This window comes from Amblyomma maculatum, chromosome 10, assembly GCF_055883805.1.
Source record: "Amblyomma maculatum isolate TAMU_Amacu chromosome 10, ASM5588380v1, whole genome shotgun sequence".
In the NCBI taxonomy this organism is placed as follows: domain Eukaryota; kingdom Metazoa; phylum Arthropoda; class Arachnida; order Ixodida; family Ixodidae; genus Amblyomma; species Amblyomma maculatum.
The window spans coordinates 90,063,692-90,089,204 of NC_139353.1; the positions used below are offsets into that span (position 1 = coordinate 90,063,692).

A 25,513-nucleotide genomic window follows, 5' to 3' on the forward strand; every position below is an offset into this window, starting at 1 on the left:
CAAGTGTCCGTATTGGACATTGAAGCAGGCTTCTTTTTCATTTTTTCCTCCTGTCTGCGTGATACCGCATTAAATAGTAGTAATCAGCTATCAAGGGTAAAGGCTTCCAGGCGTGTCGTCTGCTACTGTTTTCAACTACGAAACTGTCAACTGCTCAAACCAAATTTACCTGAAGAAATGAATAACCTACGACCATCTAACTTCACAAATGAACTTTATTATTTGAAAATAATTTATGCATTCACAAATACTTGATAGTTATCAAACTCATGCTCCCTCTTCTTTCTTTTTTCTTTTTTTGCGTTGCGCAACTGTTGCTCTCCTTGTTCAGTTCAAGCGCTGCGTTGTTTGTTCTTGCGGCCTGTCAGTTGCATCGTATTTCGCTTAGAAATCCTCTATTACCGCCGGCTTGACCTCTTAAACTACCCTGTTATATCATTATGAAATGCATCGCAAGCCTCAAGCCTTCGCAGTGTTCACCATTTGCAGCGCGCACACAGGATATGACCTGCAACTTGCTTTCAATGCTCGCTCGCCAACGGCATCAACGGTCTCCGGACAATAATGGAGTCATTCAGGTAAGGTTCGCTTCTATTTTTTTTTTCCGCAACTGCAAGTTTAAAACGCGCAAAAGCGTGTAGACTTCTGTTCATTAGCACATATTTTGAAGCCTCAGTTTTACCAAGCGCTATTTTCTTGTACTGGGAGCAGTGGCATTGTCGCTTGTTCGAACATGGGAGGCGCGTAGGCGCTATTTGTTTTGGCAGTGCTGTAACCGCTAATTTTCTTCCGTAGACACAGAAGTATGTGTTCTTGTGCATACATACTTTAATAACTTCCATTTTTTATCATCACAAATATGCATCGGCAGTCACGTTTATGTCCGGTTGAGTGAGGCATTACAATTTTGTTCCTTGCACTTCCAGGTGTACACTGTTTTTGAAAATGTTCTCCTGGAAGACAGCTGCTTGCTCAGGGTGGATGCTTGCTTGGTTGCTAAAGGCGTCCCGTGAACAGCATTAAGCTCGTAAGTGTGTTCTTCCGTCACATGATTCTCAAAAGGCACTACCATGATTAATGGTGATAAATGCTTTATTTGCCTACCTATGCTGTACAAGTGGAGGAACCGCGGCCTTAGGCTAAGCACATGCCCACAAAGTGCGGTCAGCTGTTGCCATGGTCTCCTAGGCTGTTCTGTCTGAGGACGTCATTGCATATTAGGGCACTTCAGATGGGCAAGCAGCTTGAGTATGCGAATGTGTTTGCTTGCACTTTATGTTCTGAAGATTAGTGTCGTGTGTAGCAGCCAATCAAGGAAGTAATCGTGAGTTAATCCGAAAAAAATGAATTGTTCATTTTTCACTTCCTGGCATACTTTTTTTCTTCTGTAGAAAAGTCACTTTTAAACAGTATGCATACTTTTTTTATAGCTGCAGCATGGACATGCTGTTATAAAGCCACTTTGAAACCTCAAAGAAGTAAAGTTGCTATTTAGGTCATGCTCATAAGAAAGAGAAGCTGCTAAGAATGGCTCACGAATTAATTGTCGAGTCATAAAGAATATTCTTTGTTGCTGTGCAAAATAATGCAAAATGTCCTACATCTAAAAAAAAAATCTGGAAACATTTCAGTGACCTGCTGCGTGCTTGCTGAAACACACACACACAAAAAAAAGAAAATGAGGGTGGGGACCAATGTTGAGTGCACACAGGAAGTTGAGTAGCGGAGGAAGTCATCACCGAGCTCTATGACAGCAGACTTGGCATGGCAAGGAGTCATAGAGCACTGGCACGACAGTGTTGCATCGGCTTCAGCTCTTTCCACGCACTTTTGATGGCCTTCCATAACTCATCAGAATTTGCAGTGTGCAGGACCCTTTTTTGCAAAATGGCTTTTAATGCCTGAAATGTTTTCAGTGACTTTCATATCAGCGACCTTAGGAAGCCAAGCTAGTGTAATGGGCTACAAAGCTTTTCAAGGTGCACTTTCACAATGTGCGCCGTGAGGATAGGGAAAGAATGCTGCGGCAGAAAATGCCCATTCTTGTAAGCCATGATTGACAGCTCTTAACCACACGGCCAGAGTAAAGAGCACATAAATGACGAACACAGGGGCTGAACTTCAATTTTATTCTGTAACCACTAATATTCTGCTTATATACCCATAAAGGCACAGACAAGTGGCGATTTTTGACACTTGTGGCAACAAAAACTAATGTGACAAATAAAAACCAAAAAAAGTACCGAAAGGGCAAACCCGAACGAGGAGAGAACGAGATAGGCAAGTTATCTTTTAAGCCGCCAACACATTGAAAGTGGACTAATAAGTACAAAAAAATTACAAATGTGGAAGGAGAGCAGAAAATGGGTAGCAGAGGTAAAGGTAACAATTAGCACAGCAAAATGCATGAGATGAAGTGCACTAAAACTGAAAAAAAAAGCGTCATGAACAGCGACAATGAAGCCAACAATTGACATTGCCAAATGCAGAACACAAGCAGTACTAAATAGCTATACCAAAGCAAATGAACGAAACGCGCATGATCAACAAGGGTGAAGTCAACAATTAACATAGCGAAAGGATGAAGATGAGGTGCATAAAACCAAACAAGAAAGATAAAATGTCAAGAAATGAATTCAACAAATGTAACAAAGCTAAAACCAGGCTAGATTACAGAATTCCATAAAGAAAGGCAATCTCTTTTTCCAAAAGTGAAATGGAGGGGGTGCTAACACAATCATCCTTGAGCCTCAAAATCTTGGCAGCTTCGACTATTTCATGTGTCAGCTTTACCAATGTGTTTTTAACACTGTTTTTTTTTTTTTTTTTCAAAGATTGGGTGGCATGGCTTCTTTGAGTCGGTTCCTGCAGTGGACGGGCAGATTCCTGGGGGATTACCTGAGAAGTCATTTTAATGCTCCATTAGCCTTTCATTGATGCATCAAAAAGGCTTGTTTGTCCATGTATACCTTACGGCAAGTGAAAGGCTTAGAGTGAGCGCCTTCTGTACACTGCTCCTAAGGGTTTTCTGTGCTTCTTGGTGCGGCATCTTTTCTTTTTCATTAACGATCCACGAAAGCTGCAATAGTTGCTCAGGGGCAGAAAAGAACGTCAACTCCTGCTTTCTTTTCACTCATCGTAAGGTTGTGGGAAATTTGGTGCATGCAACGAATCACTGCAACCTTTTTGAGTGGCCTGTGCACTTCAGCCAGTGGTTGTGTTTTTGCACTTGGTGTTTTTCAGCACTTTTTCTGCGACAGTGGAGAGGACTTGTAATGGGTACCCTGATTGCGTGAGCCTGCATACCTTTTTCAAGAAGCTTTCTTGCAATTTGTGCTCGCATAACTTGTTCAAGGCGTTGACAAGGGCAGACTGGATGATATTTCTTTTGACCAGCTTTGGAACGAGCGGAGCTGCATGTTAGGAAGGGATTGTTTCCCCTTGGTCCAATCCGCCTTTTGCGCGAGTTTTCTGCGCATGCGCGAAGCCCCAGCGGCGACTGATGAAAACACACTGAGAGTCGTCGACGGCGCTTCTCGTCGCCGCACTCATAGCCAACGCACGGGGGCTGGAGGCGCGGTACGTTCACAGCCTCGGTAAAACGATGCCAACCACCTGTGCCGCTTACGTCTGCCACTCTCGAGGCGTGCCGGGATGCAAGACGCGTTTTGTTAGGTTTCCTTCGGCAAGCCGCGACCTGCAACGGCGTGAAGCTTGGATTAGGGCAACCAAGCGTCAAGACGTGAATGGGCGACCTTGGCAGCCGACTGCGTGCTCTCGACTGTGCGAAAAACACTTCGTTACAGGTATGTATGCATCTAAAGGAAATGTGCATGATGAAAAGTATCTACCGGAGTTTGCACCAAGCCTGTAACCCACCAGTGATAGCCGCAATGAGCATTTGTTCGGCGCGTCTGATGGCGATGTATTTTGTCGTTTGTTGCGAAGGGGCCGGGTAGCGCAGATATCAAAGGTGGTTGTGTGCGCTAGACCGTAATATTTAGCATGTTTTATTGCGACTGCCGCCTGACTAAAAAGAAGAAAAAAAAAAAGGTGTTGTGATGCACCGCCGTCAGCGAGCCGAGTGGTTGAGCTGGTCATGAGGCTCGCGAACGGCAGTGCATTAAAACGCCGTATTTTTTTTTTCTTGTTAGTGAGGTGGCAGTCACGATAAAACATGCTAAATATTACGGCCTAGCGCACACAGCCGCCTGTGATATCTAAGCTACCTAGCCCTTTCGCACATAAAGATAAGAAGGGACAAAATACATCGCCTTCAGGCCCCGGTGCAACTGAAGCAATCACGCACCGAAGAAATCCTCATTGCAGCTATCACTGGTGCGCTACAGCCTGGGTGAAAACCAGTAGGTACTTTTCATCATGCCTATTTCGCTTAGATGCATACATACCTGTAGTATCTGTGTTTTTGCCGCTCGAAGCATATGACGCACTTGCACGACGCACAGTATTTTTTTTTTTTTTTAATTAAAGGCTCGCCTTCGTGCACGCCAAAGCATCCGGACTTTGTTCCTTTAATGTACGCAATCAGATGCACTTCGTTAGGGAGCTTGATAATCGTCGTCTTCGTCCAACCGTTCGCAACGGCAAGGAAACCGCCCGGCACAATAAATGAGTCTCCTGGAGGGTTCATGCTCGTTCACTTGCAGAGTGGATCGCTCTGGACGTAAAACAGGGTTGATTCCTGACCGAGATGCGCATCCGATATGTAGGAGATTCACATATGTGTCACCAAGTTGTTGATTCCGCAGAAATCGCGGCGGAGGCAGAAATGAACGTTGGAGATCCTTTCACAACAGAATGAACATTCTCTGCGCACCGAGAACCTTTTCACCACTGCGACCACATCCGTTCCGACTCCTGAGGCCAGAAACCGGCTACAGCTCTGAATCATCCATTGCCAGAAAAATGCAGCGCGTTTCCTGCAGGTGTGCATTTCGGCCGGGACAATGCCCTTTTCACGGGGTGTGTATATGTGACTCTCTGCCGATTTTCGTGGATGAAATCCTATAGCTGCACGGTTGTAGATGACGCGAGGAGGAAGCGACGCCCATTGCACCATGCCGGCGCCGCGGTGACCGCATTGTGCTCGGTAACTCAAGACACCCCGCGCATATGCGCCGCTCAAAGTCACAGGATACGATTCCACCTAGCTCTGCAGCATCAACAAACCCCTGGCTGCTTTGCCCTTTGAGATCCCTCTCTCTCTCTGCCCCCACGCTCTCCTGTCTGCCGAAAACCTGCACGCGTCGAACACGGCCCGCGCTACACGCTCTTACAATACGAAGATAGTATATGCGTACGTGCGTTATGACTGGATTGTGAAAACGCTCTACCTTCCCCCATACTGCGTGAACATGATATGCTGCAATCACTGTCACTACTTTCCGCTCCGAGGCCAAAAAAGGGGGGAAGCTTTCGCTTTCTACCAGCGTTGGCGTGGCCATTTCGTATGGTGCGCTCTCGCGTCGTCTGCTACACTGCCACTCAATGTGTTTCCCGCCCGCTCCCGCATGATGGTGCCACATCCTCGCGCAAAAGGCGGATTGCCCGGCACACATAACTGGGTGTAAAGAAGATTCTTAGTTCCAGGATGTGCATGGAATCATTGTCCGGCATTTCGTGCATAAATTTAAGGGGAGCCAGGGCACTCTTAAGGACACTAAAAATTTCAGGTACTTCATGAAAAAAAAGGCTTCCTTGTCACAGTCGAAAAGAACCAAGAAATCATCCACAAAGCAGAAAATATTTTGAACTTGTTAGTGTTTGAAATGGTTCCTGAGACTTTTGTCATGCATAGCTAAGAACAGATCACTGATAACGGGGCAATACATGATCCAATGCAGATCCTGTGACTTTGGATAAAGTGTAAACCATTCCATTCTAGAAATGTTGATTTTAGGTACACAGAAAGCATAACCAAGAAACCATCTACAGAGACACCACACTCAATCTGGAAGGATACTGCTCCAGGTTTGTCGATAGCTTCACGAACGCATTTCATGAGGTCCCCCATCTTGAGGTATAGAATAAAATAATTTTAACATCTGTAGAAAAACACGAGAAATAACTCAAGTTACTGACATTCTAGTAGAAATTAAGAAGAAATGGACATGGGCAGGACATGTAGTGCGAAGAGAGGATAACCGATGGTCGCTGAGGGTAACAAACTGGATTCCAAGGGAAGGAAAGCGTAGCAGGGGGCGGCAGAAAGTTAGGTGGGCGGATGAGATTAAGAAGTTCGCAGGGGTCAAGTGGATGCAGCTAGCACAGAACCGGGTTAAGTGGAGAAATATGGGAGAGGCCTTCGCCCTGCAGTGGGTATAATCAGGCTGGTGATGATGATGATGATGAGAAAAACACGGTAGGCTTTCTTTCTATTCCAGTTCAAAGACCTAATGATTTCATCTGCATTCTTTACCAGAAAGGTATCATCGATAGAAAGCAATTTCTGGTTGCCTTGCAAATACATAGAGACGTCTTTCTGCCAGGTATCCTCCGAAACAATAACGCACAGAGGGCACGAGAGGTATATCTGGCAGAAAGACGTCACTATGTATTTGCATGGCAACCTGAAATTACTTTTTATCGATGATCCCTTTCTGGTAAAGAATGCAGATGTAGTCATTAGGTTTTTGAACGGGAAAAGAAACAAAGCCTATCATGCCTTTTCTATAAATGCAAAAGGCTTGTTTTATTCTATACCTCAAGATGGACCTCATGAAATGCGTTCGCAAAGCTATTGACCAACATGGAACCATATCCTCCCAGAGTGAGTGTGGTGTCTCTGTAGATGGTCTCTTAGAATTGTTTTCTGTGTATCTAGTGGCGAATTCCAATCGCAGAACTGGAGCAGCGCGCACGCTCCATCATAGAACGCCTCAATCCGGCGGAGAGCACGCTCCCAGACTCTGCGTTTCGAATACTCTTGCTCTGGCCGGAGCAAGTAGGTGGCGCTCGCGAGCAAACGGAGACGGAGAAAGTACCCATCATTCCTTGCACTTGCCCGCGCTTTTCGTGCGCTCGCGTCGTCTGCTTTGCAAGCCTGCAGCCTTTCTTCCCTTTGATATGGAGGTTACACCAGCCGTTTACGCAATTATATCCTCCTTGCTCGAAGAGCCGAGCGCGGACACACACGGTAAGACTCCTTCAGCATTTTCTTTAATATGGAAGAAAACTTCGGTTCACGTACCGAATGTTTGCAGTCTTCCAGAGCCGAGCTGTAACGTGCGCGGCTTTGAGTTTACACGGACGATGGACATATAAATAGTTGATTCTTGATTCTTCGACAGATGAGTCGGAACTGCTGCTCTCCGACTCGCTGTCCTCAAGCAAAGCGAGCGCAAGAGCGCGACGCGAATCACCATCCATGGCGGCGGCAAATACTGATCGTCTGCTATGGAGCGGCGCGTTGTCTCTGAAGCTACTGAAGCCAACGCGGCGAGCCACCGGAAATGGATGCGCTAGCTAGCGCATGCGCAAGCGTCGCTCGGAAAGTCACGTCACGCAAACTTCCGGTCGGTTCCCCCGATTTCGGCGGAGCAGTTTTGACTGCTCCGCGGAGCGACCCTTGCTCGGCAATTGCTCCCGTTCTGCGTTTGGAAGACAGTTGCTCCGAAAGGAGCAGAAAACGTTGCTCTGGAAGTGCTCCTGCTCTGCGATTGGAATTCACCATAAAACAAACATTTGCAGAAAGGAATGATTCACACCTTATCCAAAAGCACGGGATCTGCATCATATCATGTATTACTTACTCCCTTGCTCAGTGATCTGTTCTTAGTTATGCATGACAGTAGTCTCAGGAATCACTTTGAAAACTCACGAATTCGAAAAATTTTCTACTTTGGGGACGACTTCTTAGTTAATTTAGACCGTGACGTAGAAACCTTTTTTCATGAAGTACCTGAAGTTTTGAGTGTCTTTAAGAGTATCCTGGCTCCCCTTGAATTAAAGCAAGAAATGCCAGACAATGATTCCATGTGCTTCTTGGAACTAAGCATCTTCACACCCAGTCACGTGAGCTGGGCATTTGAACCAAGGGGCAACTAGCCCTTCCTATAATATGACTCCGCTCGTTCAAAGCTGGTTAGAAGAAATATCATCCAGTCTGCCCTTGTCAATGCCCTGAACAAGTCATGCGAGCACAAATTACAAGAAAGCTTCTTGAAAAAGGTGTGCAGGCTCACGCAATCAGGGTACCCGTTACAAGTCCTTTCCACTGTCTCAGAAAAAGTGCTGAACCACATAGGCAACACGATAATGTTCCAGGGATTCCTTACATGCACCAAATTTCCCACAACTTTACGACGAGTGAAAAGAAAGCAGGAGTTGACGTTGTTTTCTGCCCTCGAGCAACTATTGCAGCTTTGATGAATCGTTAATGAAGAAGAAAAGCAAAAAAAAAGATAAATAAAAAAGAGGCCGCACTAAGAAGCACAGAAAACCCTTAGCAGCACATGCGGAAGGCGCTCACTATAAGCCTTTCACTTGCCGTAAGCTATACATGGACCAAACTGGCCGATGAAGGCTAATGGAGCATTAAAATGACTTATCAGGTATATCCCCCAGGAATCTGCCCGTCCACTGCAGGAACCGACTTAAAGAAGCCATGCCACCCAATCTTTGAAAAAAAACTGTGTTAAAAACTCATCGTTATAAGCTGACACATGAAATAGTTAAAGCTGCCAAGATTTTCAGGCTCAAGGATGATTGTGTTAGTACCCCCTCCATTTCACTCTTGGAAAAAAAGATTGCCTTTCTTTATGGACTTCTCTAATCTAGCCTGGTTTTAGCTTTATAACATTTGTTGAATTCATTTCTTGACATTTTATCTTTATTGTTTCGTTTTATGCACCTCATCTTCATCCTTTCGCGATGTAATTGTAGACTTCACCCTTGTTGCTCATGAGCATTTCCTTCATTTGCTTTGTTTTAGCTATTTAGTGCTCATCTTCTGCATTTAGCGGTCAATTGTTGGCTTCATCTTTCTTGTCATGCACTTTTTCTTTCAGTTTTAGTGTACTTCATCTCGTGCGTTTTGCTGTGTAATTGTTAGCTTACGTCTGTTACCCATTTTCTGTTACCATTGCATTTTTTTTTTCTGTTATTAGTCCGTTGTTCCACGTGTTGGCGGCTTAAAAAATGATTTGCCTATTTTGTTCTCCCCTTGTTCGGGTTTGCTCTTACGGTACTTCTTTTTGTTTTTATTTGTCACAAGTGTCGAAAATCACCACTAGTCGGTGCCTTTATGGGTATATAAGCAGAGTATCAGTGGTTCCAGAATAAGGTTAAAGTTCAGAGCCTGTGTTCGTCTTTTATGTGTTTACTCTGTCCGTGTGGTTAATTAAGCACTGTCAACCATGAATCAACACCATTAGCCCGACAACTTTTTCTATCCTTGCAAGGTCCTTTTAGCAGGTGAGAAAGGAGCTGGTGGCAATGATTACAAAATAAGCTTGGGAGCTCAGCTGACCATCAATGCAGGGAAGAGGTGAGAGGCTGTCTTTGTGGCAACCTCCCCCCCCCCCCCCCTTCACATGTTTAAGGATTTTTGAGTGCTTGGCCTGAGGCCATTGACATAAAGGGGATCATACCTTAAAATAGCAGTATTTAATGAAAGTTACAGCCTTGGCAGCAAAACAAACATGGTATATAAGAAAGCAAGCCACAGGTCAAAAGACAAAAGTATAATCATTTACTTTTTAGCAACTAGGCAGCACTCTTTTTGTTTCTAGGCCCACCCAGTACAGGCCCACCCAGTAATGCCTTAAAGTTAGGGCTTTTGTGTAGCCATCCTATCTGAATCCTGCTTTGTCACGCCTTTGCCTAATAAATTTATCTGACACATTAAGGCCCTTATCTCACCCCCTGTTACGAACAGGCTGTCACTAACTGAGGCAACAATTTGTAAATTCTTTTTGGTTGCTTTTTGGTGAGATAGTGGGAAGCATCTTTGATTTGGTCTTCATCCCGGTAAGTATGTATGATTATGCCCTCTGAAGCCTCAGCCACTCCAGTTGCTTTTCTGTAGTGCGCTGTCCAGTGATGTCCCTCTAATTCAGAATCTTTTCGCTTGAGGTATCGCGGCAGCCTTATAGGTCCGTAGCCATGCTGAAGCTCTAAGCAATGCATGTTGATAACTGTCCATTTTACAGATTGAAAAAGCGTTCACATCAGAAAGTGAGAAATGAACGATCCATAAATGGGTGTGTTTGGCCAGTGTTTAAATTGCATTTCTTGAATTGTTTGCTGTATAGGACAGTCTTCAGAACATAAAATATGAGCAAGGCCGTTTGTCTGCTCATGCTGCCTGTTCATCTGAAGTGTGCTAATGTGGAGTAACATCCTTAAAGAACAGTATAGCAGATGTGGGCATGCTATTCAACCCATGTACAACCTCTTGACCAATCACTTTGTGGCTAAGTGCAGTTACTACAGGCCTACTATTACCTTCCATGCTATGTGTGTGTTAATTGTTGCACTCCTTATTTAATCTTAAGAGAATGATCTGTGTAGGTAATTGCATAAAATGGATCACTACCTTATTTTGACAACTGATTTATTGCTATTGCTGCCATGCAGCATGTGACACTGATTTAGTGTATTGTTCTCAAGCACTTCCTTCAGCCAATGCTTGGTTTAATAATTTTGTTGTCATTGTCTTGTGTTAAGTAATGGCAATAATTAGTGAACTGGTCGATCTTGTGCCCTTCCAGCAGGTGTGCTTCTGCTTGGCAGCACATGAGAATCAGTGATTCTTGTTTATAAGTCACTGTATCTGTTTTGTTCCCAAACATGTAATTGTACTCAAGGGGACTCAATCACAGTTCTTCAATGCTGTTTTTTTTGTAATACACTAGTTGACTTTGCTTTATATTTGATGATATGTATTCTTTCCTTGACTATCATTGTGTATATCAGTGGGCCTCTTAGATTATCCACTGTCCGCAGGTCGCCTGAGTACAGCCCAGCCATTTGTTTACTAGGGTTGCTCTGGCGTTAGTCTTTCTCCAGATGGACAGTTCCGGGCTACCTGCTGGCTGCTAGACTTGCCAGGATGATTTTATGTTGGCTACTCGCATCCAACTAGCAAACAACGGAGAGGTGATGGGGAGGTGAGGAATGTCTGCGGCTGTTTTTATTGACTAGGACCGCAGAGCTTCGGGTGAAATTATCTTTTGTTTTTAGGGTGTCTTTAATAATGTGCAGGCAGGTGCTCATTTCAGCTGATCTGCAGTGCTCATTTATTACATCTTTAACTGTCGCCGCATACATATTTTGTATGTGTGTGACATTGTCTCCCATCACATAATTTACAAGATCAGATGTTCGTTCCATATTGAGCTTAATGAGTTCGGATTTGCAAATTATATTTGATCTGTCAAGTTCTAGCATCAACTTATTTTACAGCATTGTTCGAGAACCTTCTCGAGCGTGAGAGCAGACCTCAATTCCCTGTGCACTCAGGCATGCGCATTCATGCAAGTATATCGTCAGCATGCGATACACGGTCCGAGTGTTCGTTATTTACTTTTGTAGCGCAGTGGAAACATACTTTGGTAATTGCTCAGAAATATTTTAAGATGTAACGCATGCATGCACTATCACGTTTCACTTGATTCATTAAGGTGGTCACGACAGCTAACAACTGAGCATAAACTAGTTATTGCATTTCACTCCTCACACGTTAAATTATAAATCCTCGAAATTTGAGCTCATTCGGTGCAGCAGATAGTTTTAAAAATAATTTTTATTATTATTGAAATTGGCTTTCTGGTCTGGCAACCATTGGCCGCTGACGTCATGAGATATCATTCCCATGTCGTCTGCTATTCGCGATGTAGTCTATGTAGGCTGCACTTTTGCATTCATGCTTGGATGGTGGTCACAGGCTTTTTTTTTTCAGCAAAAATATTTTATTCGCATATTCTCTTTTCCTTGAAAAGCCTTTACTATAATATGCGACTTTAGTGATCCTCGGACTTGTTTTGGGCTTCGTCTAGAGATTGCCGAGGAGGCTGAATGGAAGGGCTCATGCTGTATAATTCAGCATACAATCAGAAGCATCTTATTCTTACACTATGAGATTTAGCTTGTTTTAGCAACAAGCACTCACGCATATAAAAAGGTATTTGTCCGTTTCTTCCCGCCGTGTACCCGCGCCACGAAAGTGGGGAGGGGTTAGCATTATGTTCCTGATTGCTGAGGTATTGCCGTTGCTCTTTCGGTCCAAAAACTAAGAGTAAGCAAGCATTACCTTGAGGCGAGAGCATACCTTGCAACATTAAAGGAGCAGACAAAACTTTTAAACAAAGCAGTACCTCTTGACGACCTTCCATTGATCAGTTCCGTCGGTGTCGCGGGGCCGAAAACCTCACACTACGGTGATAGGTGCTGGTCGTGCTGGCGTCGTCGCCAGTGTAATGCGAAAAATTATGCGTCAATAAGCTAAAGCTGATAAGCTGACTGACCGTGCCTTATGCTGAAGGAAACATGCCTTATTCTATATTGCTTTTGTGCAGTAGCATCTTCATCAAGCGCTTTCGTCTGAGGGTCGGCCACTGAGTCAATCAACTCCCTCCCCCCTCCCTGCAAAGAAAAAAAAAGTGTCCTTTGGTATTGCAGCCTGCATTTCAGACGACGCTCCACCGTGCATAGTCTCCTGTCCGCAGTGATAAGAATGTTTTTAATATGAAAGCGCCTCTACTTTAATAAAACTTTAGCAGCACACCTCTGATTTGAATTCATTATGCAATTGGGGCTGGTACAAAAGCAGCCAATGGTGTGTGCTGTGCCTTCACTTTGGGGAACAACTGCTAGCATGACCAGCGTGGCAGTACGGCCTTGCATGTTGTTTTTCATGCATGATGGCTCACACGGGGAAGATTGGGAAAAAATAAGGCGATAGACAGTGCATGCATTTGGCATTTCTCAAATATTTCTGAGTGCTTCCGAAAACACATTCTTTTTTCACTGTGCAGAAAAATGAAATGAAGACGTGAAAAATTAATGCACTCATGATACTGATGTACTGTCTTTGCCAGAAGTAACCAGGCTGCGTGTTCCGCTTCTCAGTCGGTTAGCAGAGAATTCATAAAACTTCTGATGCTGTAAATTGGTGCAACATAAATGAGAGCTCCTGTCTTCACTTGCCAAAAAGTTATGATCCTCAGGGGATCCATGTTAGCTTCAGAATACAAGCAAGAAGCAAAACATGCAGCCTGGTTACTTTTGGCAAAGACGGTACATGCACTTATTAATGTGCCTTCTCGAGTACGTACTGGGAGCTGCAACCCACGGCAATGCTCGAGAAGGTCCTCAAACAGCAAGTCAAGTAAAATAAGCTGAGTACGGACTTGAGAGATGAAACGTATTTTGCAAATAAATCGATTTAATGAGCATAGTATGATGCAAACATCTGCACTTGTAAATGGTGAGAAGAGATATGTTGCCCCACATACACAAAATAAGTAAGCAATGGCAATGGAAAGACACACAAGATGTCCACCACGACTGGCAGAAATAAGCACTATCCTTGAGATTGTACGAAATGTCTTGTTCACTAAAGTACCGCACATGCTCACCACTTCCATATAACCTCTGTTGTCTGCTAGCCGCCCAAGCGCAACCCACACTAAATCATCCTTGTGAGAGTGTGGCATTCAGTGGCATATCATCAGAGAAAAAATGACCCCCCCCCCCCCTCCATACACACAGAAAAATGTAAGAGCTGGCTCCACGCTCGGGCGCCCCTTAGGCTAATAAATTAAGCCCAGTGACAAGGTGGCACGTATGTGGAAACTAACGATAAAAAAGAGTAAGCGTGACAAATGTCTCTTAACTGTAATTTATGTTCATTATTTTACCTGTGTTTGCTGTGTTTTTGGTCATTTATTTTTAATGTGACAGTATTGAAGGCCCCGTTTCCCCAAAATCTTGCATTGTTGGTGGCAACGTCGTGAGCAAAAAAGTCATGAGCAGGGTTCTAGCATTTGGTAATAAGCAGGTGCCATTTTTGTGAGTCAAGCATTGATTTTTGGTGTTAGTTTGTGTGGCATCATGAGGCTGCATGAGATGCCGAATTGCCTGGAGCTCCTTACGATTGAAGGGTGAGATGGGCCCTTCCGAGTCGCACTTTTGTGCAATGTTGCTAAAGCAGGTATATATATATCTATGTCAGGTTGTCTTTCAGATAATGTGGTAGCTTATCACTGTATGCTAATGAATGTTTGAGATAAATGGATCAGTGACGAAGCGAATAGCAGTATGCAGGTACGAAAAGGTGGGTCACCTTGTAGAAATGCAGACTGAAGACAGTCAAACTACCACATTATACCCTTAAAGGCAGACTTTAAGTATCCCTCCAGGTCTTAATTTTAATTTATTTATCCGAGGGCTGTTTTTAGCACCTGTTTTCCTTCCGGATTTGGTTTTCATTTATAATTGTGTGAATTTAAGGTAGTCTCATTTCTCGCAAGGGTGGAAGAACGGGCTAGTTGCTGGTTCATATTGGGAAAGGAAAAAATGATTGCACACTCGACAAAGTGCTGTGTTGTCATTTTTTGTTCATGTCTCAAAAATGCGCTGTTATTTTTTCTCAAGCTCTCTGTTCTTACTGAGCTTTTTCATTTCACCTCAGATGCATGACCTACAGTAATGAAGAAGGACATGCCTCTTTGTTTATGCCTTATCACTTAATGTTGTAGTATTATATTTTTTTTCTTATGTCTATAGCCCTGTGTTTTAGATAAAAAGAACGACCGAGGTTGCCCTGCTTTGTTATATTGAACAACAATGCACCATAAAGTCATCCCGCTGTCAAAACATGCATGAACATCGGAGCATATCCTACCTTCCGTTATCACTCTCAAAGAAAGTGTCTAGTATGCAGAAACACTAAGGCGGTAGGCATTGCTAGTGAAGTTAACTGCCGCCTGACCACATGCCCACAGGCTACGAGGTCAGCCACTCAGTGTGTATGTGTGTAAGGGCTGATGTGTTAGCAGAATTAGGGTAGCAGCAGCTTCTCTACACTGCCAGGAAATGAACCACTGACAGGGTTTTAATTAGTTTGAATACTTGTCACGCAGTATGCTGTGTTGGTCCAACTGGTCACATTGCAATGCATCACCTTCTTAGTTGGATCTCTGCCTTCTCCACCACTGCAGAGTGTAGGTAGCAGTGTGTTATTAGTCTGTGCAGACGTAATTGAGCGGAAAGGTTGCTTTGTGGTCCAAGCAACAGCGATCCGATATCACCTTTCTTAAAGGTTGTTGGGCTGGTGGAGTGCATTACACAAATATTACATGTATAATGTATGTTCTGCATGCACATGTGCTTGGTAGCATTGCCGCAGTATCTTTGACTATTCAGGATCGATGACAAGAATGCCAGCCTACCTACCACCAGCTGTTGTGAACACCTCGATTACTATATTATTGCGTTGCTATAGTGGCTTATCCACAACCAATGACTCGGTCAAAAGAACATAAGCACTCCAGAGAGCTTAGACGTTAGCTTGACAGGGTCAGGGTGCTTACTGAATTTGGTATGGCAAGCATCATGCAAAAAAGGAAGTGGTGGCAGTCCTAAAACTTTTACACTCTGCTAGATATAACTTCTGTGTGGATCTTGCATGAAAGTAGCAATTATCAGTCAATTTTGCAAATATATTCGGTGGAATCAGCTGTGCAATACAGTATAATGCTATATCTGGCTAATTGCACATACATTTAGGTTTTTTTTTTATTCTGCAAGCTCGCCATAAGGCATATTATAAAAACCCATCTAAATTGTTTTCCATAAGTAACCGAAGAAGGCTCTTGCTCTTATCGTTGTCGGTGAGCCATTTGGAGAAGTCCGCTTGCCTTGTTGCAGTTAGTCCTACTTCCTGCTGAATCTGTCCTTGATGGTCCCTGCACAAGTGCACAGCAGGTGGCGAACATCCACTTCTGCAGCTGGTGTGCAACACTTCGGGCATGTGGCGGGTCCGATGTCTTCTTGAGATTCCCATCAGCATGTTACAGATAGGGTAATAGCCGCCCCAGCTCTTATTCTTGTTTCTTGCTATTGTTGTCTGCAGTACTAAAACCTGGCTCCTCATCTCCCTGGTATATGAAGTAATCAATTACAGGCTCTGCATCTCAAATACCCATATATTTGAACCTTTGAACAACAACAGCATCTGGGGACATCACATGCAAAGATTTGAAAATACGCAAACAGACAGGCTAAAGTAACACTCCAAGCTAACCTCATGGTGTCATTACGTGGTTGACTGCTGCCATGCGCAAAGTACAGATGTGTCTGAATTGTTCTTTATATGCCACAGAGCTAGACGATGATAATGATGGCAGCAGGCAGGGGCAGTACCTCGGGGTGTATGCAGGGCCACTGTACTATGCAGATTCCATTTCCTTCCAAATAACAGGTTCCAAATTTACAAGGAGTGGCTCATACATAAATGTAGCCCTTAGTCGAGTGTAAAAGGCACTCTATATTTCCTTGGTATGGATGATCAGGTCGTTTAGGCTTTTTGAGAAAATGTATTGCATAAAAGGGTTGCCCTTTCTCAGTATTATTTACACTTGGCAAAGTGCTAGACTGCATTATGCAAAGATAGTCTGCAGTCTACCTCTCCCTTCTTGCCACCCTGCTGAAAGATATCTTTTGTATGTCTGTAGCAATGCATCCGTCTGTTGTTTCAGGCTACTAGGAAAAGTGACACTATGCACAGGCAACCGTAATAAGCATACTTATTGCGTCCCCACTAGCAACGTAAAGCAATTTGCCTTTACAGTGGTCTTGTTTATGCTCTTTCAGCTAATTGCTTGCCTTTTCATGATGCTATTTCCTTACACCTTCAGTTAAGATCACTGCAAAATTGCCATATAAGTGCCCTGGGGGTGAAACCGCAGCCATCTGCTGGGAAATAAATCACATGACTGCATTAATTTTGTAAGAACTGAATCTGCAGTTTTTACCACACATTAACGGTGCATTAGAAAGACACCAGTATCAGTTCTGAATGAAAAATGTAACCCTTACTAAGTTTTATGGACATACACACGTGAAAAAGTGCTGGCCTTTACACATTCTTTAAACTGACCACTGAAAGTCAGCAACAGAGCTATCTATAGATACATACACCTTCACATTGTCTTTTTGTTTACTGTTAAATACAAACAAAGTCAGATATCCAAGCATTCAGGCGCTGATGCAGTCATTGGTTGTGGGTGTGCTGCTTTAGGAATGCAATAATAAAGCAGTTGAGGTGTTCACGACAGCTGGTGGTTAGGTGGGTCGGTGTTTTTGTCATCAACCCTCAACAGTTAAAGGCTAACCAAGCAGATGTGCATGCAGAACATCAATTGTACGCATAGTTTTTGTTTAAAGCATTCTAGCTGCACATCGAGCTTTAAATAAACTGATACCCAGTCGCCGTTGCTCTACTTTTGAAGCAACCTTTCTGCACAAGTAGATCTGCACATACCAACAAGCCTGGTAGGAAGTGGCTCTTTAGCATAACACCATCGGCTTCTGTCTAGTTTCAATTGATGAGTGTGCACTGCTCTACCTACAAAGGAGAGGTGCAGATTATTTGCTCTGTGTGCTATCTGCACGCTCCAGTAATTGAGAAGGTGCAGATCCAGTTGGGCAGGTGACACATTGTCATGGGACCAGTTCGGCTAACAAAGCATACTTCGTGGCTCGTATTCAAACTTCTCAAAGCCCTGTTAGTGGTTGATCACTGCCAGTGTAGAATAGCATTAGTGAAGCTGCTGCTACCCTGACCCTGCTCACACTTCAGAAGTTTTGCCTAGCCGGCACACTGACGGACGAACTGATCGACCTTGTAGCCTGTAAGCATGTGCTCGGGCAGTGGTTAACTTTACTAGTGCTTCTGATTTATAGTTTCTTGCACTGTTTTTTACATGCTCGACACTTTCTTTGAGGATGATATTGGGAGTTAGGATATACTCTGATCTTCATGCATGTTTTGACAGTAGGGTGACTTTATGGTGCATTGTTGTTCGTTATAACAAAGCAGGGTGACCTCGGTAGTTCTTTTTGTCTCAAACTCAAGGCTATAAACACATATTTTGACAGTAGCTCCACCCTCGTTCACAATAAGCATTTGTGATAGCTGGGGCCAATATAGGTGGGCTCTACTTCAGAGCTAGAAAAAAGTAGTGAAACCAGTACCAACAAGTTCCATAAGTACTCACTGGTACCAAGCTGTCGAGGATTTTCTCTTTAGTCTGACATATCGAATACACACACATGTGGCAGCTGTTAAATTAGGTTTAAAAAAAAATAAAAACAACAGTAGGCGATAATGCGTAAACAAATTCATCTTCTTCATTGCTGTAGGTAATGCATCTGGGGTGGAATGAAAAAACTCAGCAAGAATAGAGAGCTTGGGAAAAAAATAAACCGCACTCCTAAGACATTGAAAAAGAAAGAGATGACAACACAGCACTTTGTCCTTGTCTCAAGAGAGTGCTGTTTTTTTTTCCCAGAGATGAACTACCAGCTAGCTCATTTTTCCACCCTTGCAGGAACAGAGACCACCTTAAATCGACGCGGTGCTACAAATGGAAACCAAGTCCGGAAGGAAAGCAGGTGTTAAAAATCTCGGAAAAATAAATTAAACCTAACTTTAAAACCTGCAGGGATACCTAAAGTCTGCCTTTAAGGGTATGCTGCTAGTTGCTTCGTCACTGATCCATTTATTTCAAACATTTATTAACATACAGTGATAAGCTACCACATTATCTGAAAGACAACCTGACATATATATACTTGCTTTAACAATTGTATAAAAGTGCGACTCGGAGGGGCTTGATTGCCATCTCACTCTTCAATCACAAGGAGCTCCTAGCAATTCGGCATCTCATGCGGCCTCATGATGCCACACAAACTAACACCAAAACTCAATGCCTGACCCACAAAAATGTCACCTGCTTATTACCAAATGCTAGAACCCTGCTTATGACTATTTGCTCACGGCATTGTCAACAATAATGCAAGATTTTGGGGAGAATGGGGCCTTCAATACTGTCACATTAAAAATAAATGACCAAAAGCACAGCAAAAACAGGTAAAATAATGAATATAAATTACGTTTGAGACATTTGTCACACTTACTCTTCTTTTTTATTTTAGTTTCTGCATACGTGCTGCCTTTTGAGTGCACTTAAGTTATCTCATTAGCCTACGGGGCGCCCGAGCGTGGAGCCAGCTCTTGCATTTTTCTGTGTGTAGGGGGGAGGGGGGCTACTTTTGGTTGCTCCAGAATGCGTTCATTTTTTCTCGACGATATGCTGCTGGATGCCAGACTTTCACAAGGATGATTTAGTGCGGGCTGCGCTTGGGTAGCTAGCAGACAACAGAGGTGATATGGAAGTGGTGAGCATGTGCGGTACTTCATTGAACATGACATATCGTACAATCTCAAGGATAGTGCTTATTTCTACCACTCGTGATGGACATCATGTGTGTCTTTCCATTGCCATTGTTTACTTATTTTGTGTATGTGGGGCAACATATCTCTTCTCACCATTTAAAAGTGCAGATGTTTGCGTCATATTATGCGCATTAAGCCGATTGATTTGTAAAATGCATTTCATCTCAAGTCCATACTCGGTTTACTTTACATGGCTTGCTATTTGAGGGCTTTCTCGGGCATTAGCGCGGATTGCAGCTCCCTGTGCTTAGTCAGGAAGGCACATTAATTCGTACATGTACAGGGTCCTTCAAAATATGTGCGAACACGGCGAAGCGTGCCCGCGCTCCGTGAGCGTCAGCGCATCCGGCGCGGTCGCGCATCGAAACAATGTGGCGCATGCGCACGCTATGTGCGCATGCGAACGCTTCGAATATGTGCGAATATGTGCGAACGCTTCGCCGTGTTCGCACATATTTTGAAGGACCCTGTACATCAGTATCATGAGTGCACTCATTTTTCACATCTTCATTTCATTTTTCTGCAAAGTGGAAAAAGGACGTGTTTTGGAAAACACTCAAATATTTGAGAAATGACCAATGCATGCACTATCTATCACTTTATTCGTTCCCAATCTTCCGCATCATGCATCATGCATGGACACCAACATGCAAGGACTGTCACGTTGGTCATGCTAGCGGTTTCTCCACAGTGACGGCACAGCACACACCATTGGCTGCTTTTGTACCAGCCCCAATTGCATAAAGAATTCAAACCTGCGGTGTGCAGCTTAATTTTTATTTATGGTAGAGGCGCTTGCATATTAAAAACATTCTTATCGACGTTATGCATGGATGACGGCATGCAACAGACACACTGTCGTGTCAGCTCTACCACATAGTGTCCTCTTTTCCCCTGATAGATTCCTAAGACTGCACTGCATTCCCATCCAGCAATGGAGCCAAAGTTCGAGCGTCACCGATGCTGGCATCGACAAATCCCATTGATGCTCTCTCTCTCATGCTCCCTGTTTCCGCACTCCTTTATGTTGAGTTTTGAGAAACTAAAATCAGCTTTAAACCTGTGCCCTTTTAGCCATTTAAAGCTGTGTCTAGCTGGGTCAAAGCTATTGCATGACCTTTCAATTTTTTTTTTATGATATGTTTTTGGACTCCTAAAATCGTGACTCCCATTTGAGAAACATTGCTTTTTGATGGCTGAAGTGAAACATGATAGTGCATGCATGTGGTACATCTCAAATATATCTGAGCTATTACCAGAGCATGTCCTCATTTCCACTGCATTGAAAAATAAAATACCATGCACCCAGATTGTGTTTCACACACTGGCGATATGCTTGCATGAATGCGCATGCCTGAGCATGTACTGAGGGCTATGATCTGATGTCACACTCGAGAAGGTCATTAAATGATACCATAAAATAAGCTGAGGCTATGCACTTGACAGATGAAAGATATATAGAGAATCCGAGTTCAGTGAGTTCATTATGAAATAGAAATCTGCAATTGTCAGTTGCCTGGTGGGAAAGAGTGCCGCATGCATATTATACGTATATAAGCAGCGACAGCTGACAAAGAAAAAGATACCATAGGTGGGCACCATGGATCAGCTAAGAGCACCTATGATGCCCTCGGATAAAAGAAATGTCGCATGATACTCCTGTCCTTCTAGTCAGTTTAAAAATAGTGCATAAATTTCTCACTTTTATATCACCTCTCCATTGTCTGCTAGTTGGAGGGCTGCAGCGAGCATAAAATAATCCTGCCATGTCTGGCTGCCAGTAGGTACAAACAAGACAAATATGAATAAAAATTGAAAACGTTGCTTATGCTTTCTCTAGTTTCGCTGGCTGCTAGCTTCCCTATGTAATTTGTCATTTGATAGATTTCATTACTACAAAAGCAGCGTCACTTCAAAATTTACATTGTCATGGTCTTGCCTGAGTGGCAGTATTAACTTAAAATTGTATAGACACCATAATAATGCCACAGCATTCATGGCTTTATTCTGGATATAGTCTGATATAGGCATTTTGAGCAAAAATCATGGGCATATCTCTAGCAGGTGGTGGTTGGCTGGTGACATGGCTGGACACTGCTCAGTGGTTGTGCATGTCACGAGTCTACATGAAACGGCTAAAGGCCCGTTCACACTTGCGACTAGCAGCGGTCGCGTGACCGTTTTGGTCGAAAAGCGACAGTCGCAAATGGTCGCATCGGTCGAAAAGCGACTGCCGCGGGCCGATCGGGCACTGCTCGAATTTTCAGTCGCGCGACTACTAGTCGCAAACCATTTCACCAATCAGCGAGGTCCCGGAGTACTTGATCGAGCACCTTCTCAATGCAATTAAAGAATACCCCTACCTTTTCAACAAACGGCACCCGGAATTCAAAGGCAGGGAGATAGGATATGGCCTGGGAGGAGATTGGAAAGATATTTGGACTATCTGGTAAATACCATGAACTTTTAAGAAATGGATTTTTCACGCAGGTGCAACATTTTATATTGACACCACGGTGATTGACATTGTCTATTCGTCGTCGGCGTTTTCCTGGAAACACGAGAGCGCGGCATGCGTACCGGCTCGCCTGAAAAAGCTGAAGTGTCTGGCAGGCGGCAGCTACCGACGTTCACTGTCATCGCCCAGCAGCTCTCCTACTCTCAACTCGTTCGGAACGAGAACAGAACGAGAAGGCGACTGTCGCAAGTGTGAACATTGGTAGTGGCGAGCTCCTCTCCTCTGGTCGCGCGACTGGTAGTCGCAAGTGTGAATAGACCTTAAGTTGGCAGATAGGAATTCTGGCTTTAACCAAGCCATTAAATGTGCCCGAGTGACCTAGGGGTAGCATGTCTTTGTCTGGATCCAAGGTTCTTTGGATCCAGTCAACCAGGCATCCCCAGGTGACTCAGGTAGGTTCAGATCTCTTGGTTAAAGCAGGTCTCTATATCTTTATGTGGTCTAACATAATGTGATGGCGTACAACTGCGTTAATGAGTATGCACAACATAATAGAATAAATTGTGGGGTTACTCAATTACCCTGTAGTGAAGTGTCTGTACATGAATGAGAATCCACATGGAAGCCCCAATGTGCTCCATCATACACTTAAGGTAGAGTTTAAAGGACCCCCGATTTTTTTGCATGTTGTCTTTGTAACAGTGTGCATGACTATACATGGATTACCACATAGTATTTGTTTATGGCTGCTAAATAATACAATCTCTCCCATCATCTGTTTCAATTTCAATGCCATAGCAATGGCTGTGTCAGAAATCAGTATAGGTCATGGAAGGCATGAAAAACAAGAAACTGCAATATCTGCTTCATGATTTTATTCACTATATCGCTGAAGCTAGCCTGGTTCAGGAGCAGTCATCACACCGAACGTGCCTTTATGACCTTCTTGATATTTGACACAAAAGCCTTCTTCTCCTGGATTCTAAATATAACTAAACTCAAGGATTCATTCAAGTTATTAACACGAAAGCGTTACTTCGCTATGTTCACAGATTTCTGTCCGTAGGCCGCACCCGCAAAATCATGTCCGCAGCAGTTGCGAGTAATTAAGAAACGTGAGAGGTTAATGAGTGGTGTCAATCGATAGAGGCTGACATAATGTTGCTGCCGAAAAATAGGCCAGTAAGCTAGTTAGGTAATTAATTACAGGCAAAAAAATGTAAAAGTTCTCTGCAGCAGTTGTGAGTAATTGAGAAGTGGTAGAGGTTAATGAGTCCAATTGATAGAGGGTGACGTAGTGTTGTGTGCAAAATAATAATTAGGCCAATAAGGTAATTAGGTAATTAATTAGAGGCAAAACATGCAAAATCATGTCCGTAGCAGTTGTGAGTGATTGAGAAATCGTAGAGGTTAATGAGTGGTGTTAATTGATAGAGGGTGATGTAATGTGTGCAAAGAATTAGGCCATTAAGGTAATTAGGTAATTAATAAGAGGCAAAAAATGAAACAGTAAAGGCAAAAATGGTCTCATTAGCTAATGGCTTGGTGCCACATTTGAATGTATCAAATACTAAAATAATTAAACCAGTGAATTAAGGTGACTTCAAGTATGTGACATTACACAACCTGAAGTCGAGCTAAAAAAGGGCATATGAAGGGATTAGCAGGCAATTTCAAAGTACCAAAGACTAAAGTAGTTAAGGCAGTCAGTTAGAGTGGCGTCAAAGGTGTGACGTCACGCAACTGGAAATAGAGCTGAAAAAGGGCATAGGAAGGGATTGTGCAATTTGAAAGTACCAAAGACTAAAATGAATAAACAAGAAGTGGATAATGTGAGCTAGAGGCTGTGACGTCGCACTACCAACCGGAAGTCTAGCTGAAGAAGGGCATAGGAAGGGATTGGTGCACAATTTGAAAGTACCAAAGAAAATGGGTAAACAATAAGTGAATTAAGCAAACAGAAGCAACCAACAGCAGATTCCGTGCTTTTGCATTACTCCAATTCAGATTCTGCAGCGCTGTTTTTAGTTGTAGATGGATGCCACTCTGCAGAAGCGGCCTCAGTAAACTCCAGAGGGAGTGGAGGTTCGCCAGTACAGCTGCATGTGTTCTACATCCAAAGCCAATTCTCGAGCAACAAACGGTCCAGTGCCGGCCAGGCTTGTGTTTAGCCTCTGAGGGACTAGCATAGTGGTATTCCCACTTGAGGTATAGCAAATTGGCAGTCAGAATAAACGAAGTATGTGGATTTCTAGATCACTAGCTTTGTTTAATGATTTGGAATGAAAAGTCTACACTTGGTCATGATGTGCCACTGCTAGGGCATACCTAGGTGGCGACCCCAGGCGTTCACACCAAGTCTTGTTTTGTTGCATTAGCTGTAGGGTAAAATGAAAACTTGAGATTAGGAGTATGTTTAGTTGCTTATAATGGTTTGCTTTAACCTCCCTTGCATTGTTTTTATTTATATGCAGGCACCTGGAAAATGCAAGGATATCTTGAGCGGCTTCACTCGGCTCGGCAAGCTGCGATGTGGTCGAGCGGCAGGATCACTTGGTTAAAACTTTGCTCACAGGATCACTTGGCTTGTAGCAGTGTTCTGGGCATCTAATGCCAATTAGACTGTGGTGTCGAAAACACTGATGGGCCTAGACCTCACAGAGCACATCCCAAATGTATTGCTGGCATGCACAGCAATTGTGAGAAAATAAAAGTTGTCATCAGCGTGCTTTTGCATCCCTATTTATTGAAGCACCGATTTCACATTACAGACTGTTGTGTGTATGGTGCAAGAAGTGTGGAAAAAATTTGTACATTCACCATTGAACAGTGTGTAGTGGAAATACTATGCACCGTTTTGCAGAGGAAGGTATGGCCAAAGTGAGTCCTACAAAACATATGGCTGGAACTGGTTTAAAAAATGGTAGGATATGTAAAACAGGCCATGAAATTCCATCAGGAGGAGTAAAATAAAACTCTCCTTGAAGGAGTACAGGCACTGCTATCAGTGGAGTCCTTGAACTCCTCTGGAAGAGTTGTAGGACGCTACTACAGTGTGTAGTTTTACTCCTTTCGGAGGAGTACCTTTACTCTATTCACAGGAGTAGCGCAGTACTCCATCAGTGGAGTCCGATTACTCTATGGCTAGAGAGAGTTCTTTTACTCTGGAAAAAGGAGTCGTATATGGGACAAGCGAAAACTCCTCCAAATGGAGTTCTAGTACTCCTTCTGTTTTTAGAGTGCGGCCATGACGGGCGCGTCAAAAAACTGCCGCTTCTACAGGATGGCGCGGCTGGCGTGCCCGATGCCGCGGCGCGCATGCGCACAAGACGCCCTCGAGGGCTGGTACATTTTTGGGGTGCATTTTCGAGCAGACGATAGAGCACCTACAGGGACCTGGCTGCAGCCTATCAAGGCACTAATTACTATTGTGATCAAGGCAATGACGCGATGTGTTTACTGCGAATGTTCAAATGGCACAAAGCATTTACAGGCAGCCGTGGAGACGTCCAGCCCAGCAACGGCCTGAGCCCGCGTCGACGACGGCTACAGACGGAACGATGATTGTG

General features: G+C 43.7%; 1 long non-coding RNA gene across 1 annotated transcript; it reads left to right on the top strand.

The window, feature by feature from the left end:
• Nucleotides 1–386: 386 nt before the first annotated feature.
• On the top strand, nucleotides 387–24,666 carry LOC146176989 (uncharacterized). The gene is made up of 3 exons (XR_014701597.1): nucleotides 387–578; nucleotides 927–1,027; nucleotides 24,419–24,666. It is a non-coding gene; the product is annotated as an uncharacterized LOC146176989 (long non-coding RNA).
• The last annotated feature ends 847 nt before the right edge of the window (nucleotides 24,667–25,513 follow it).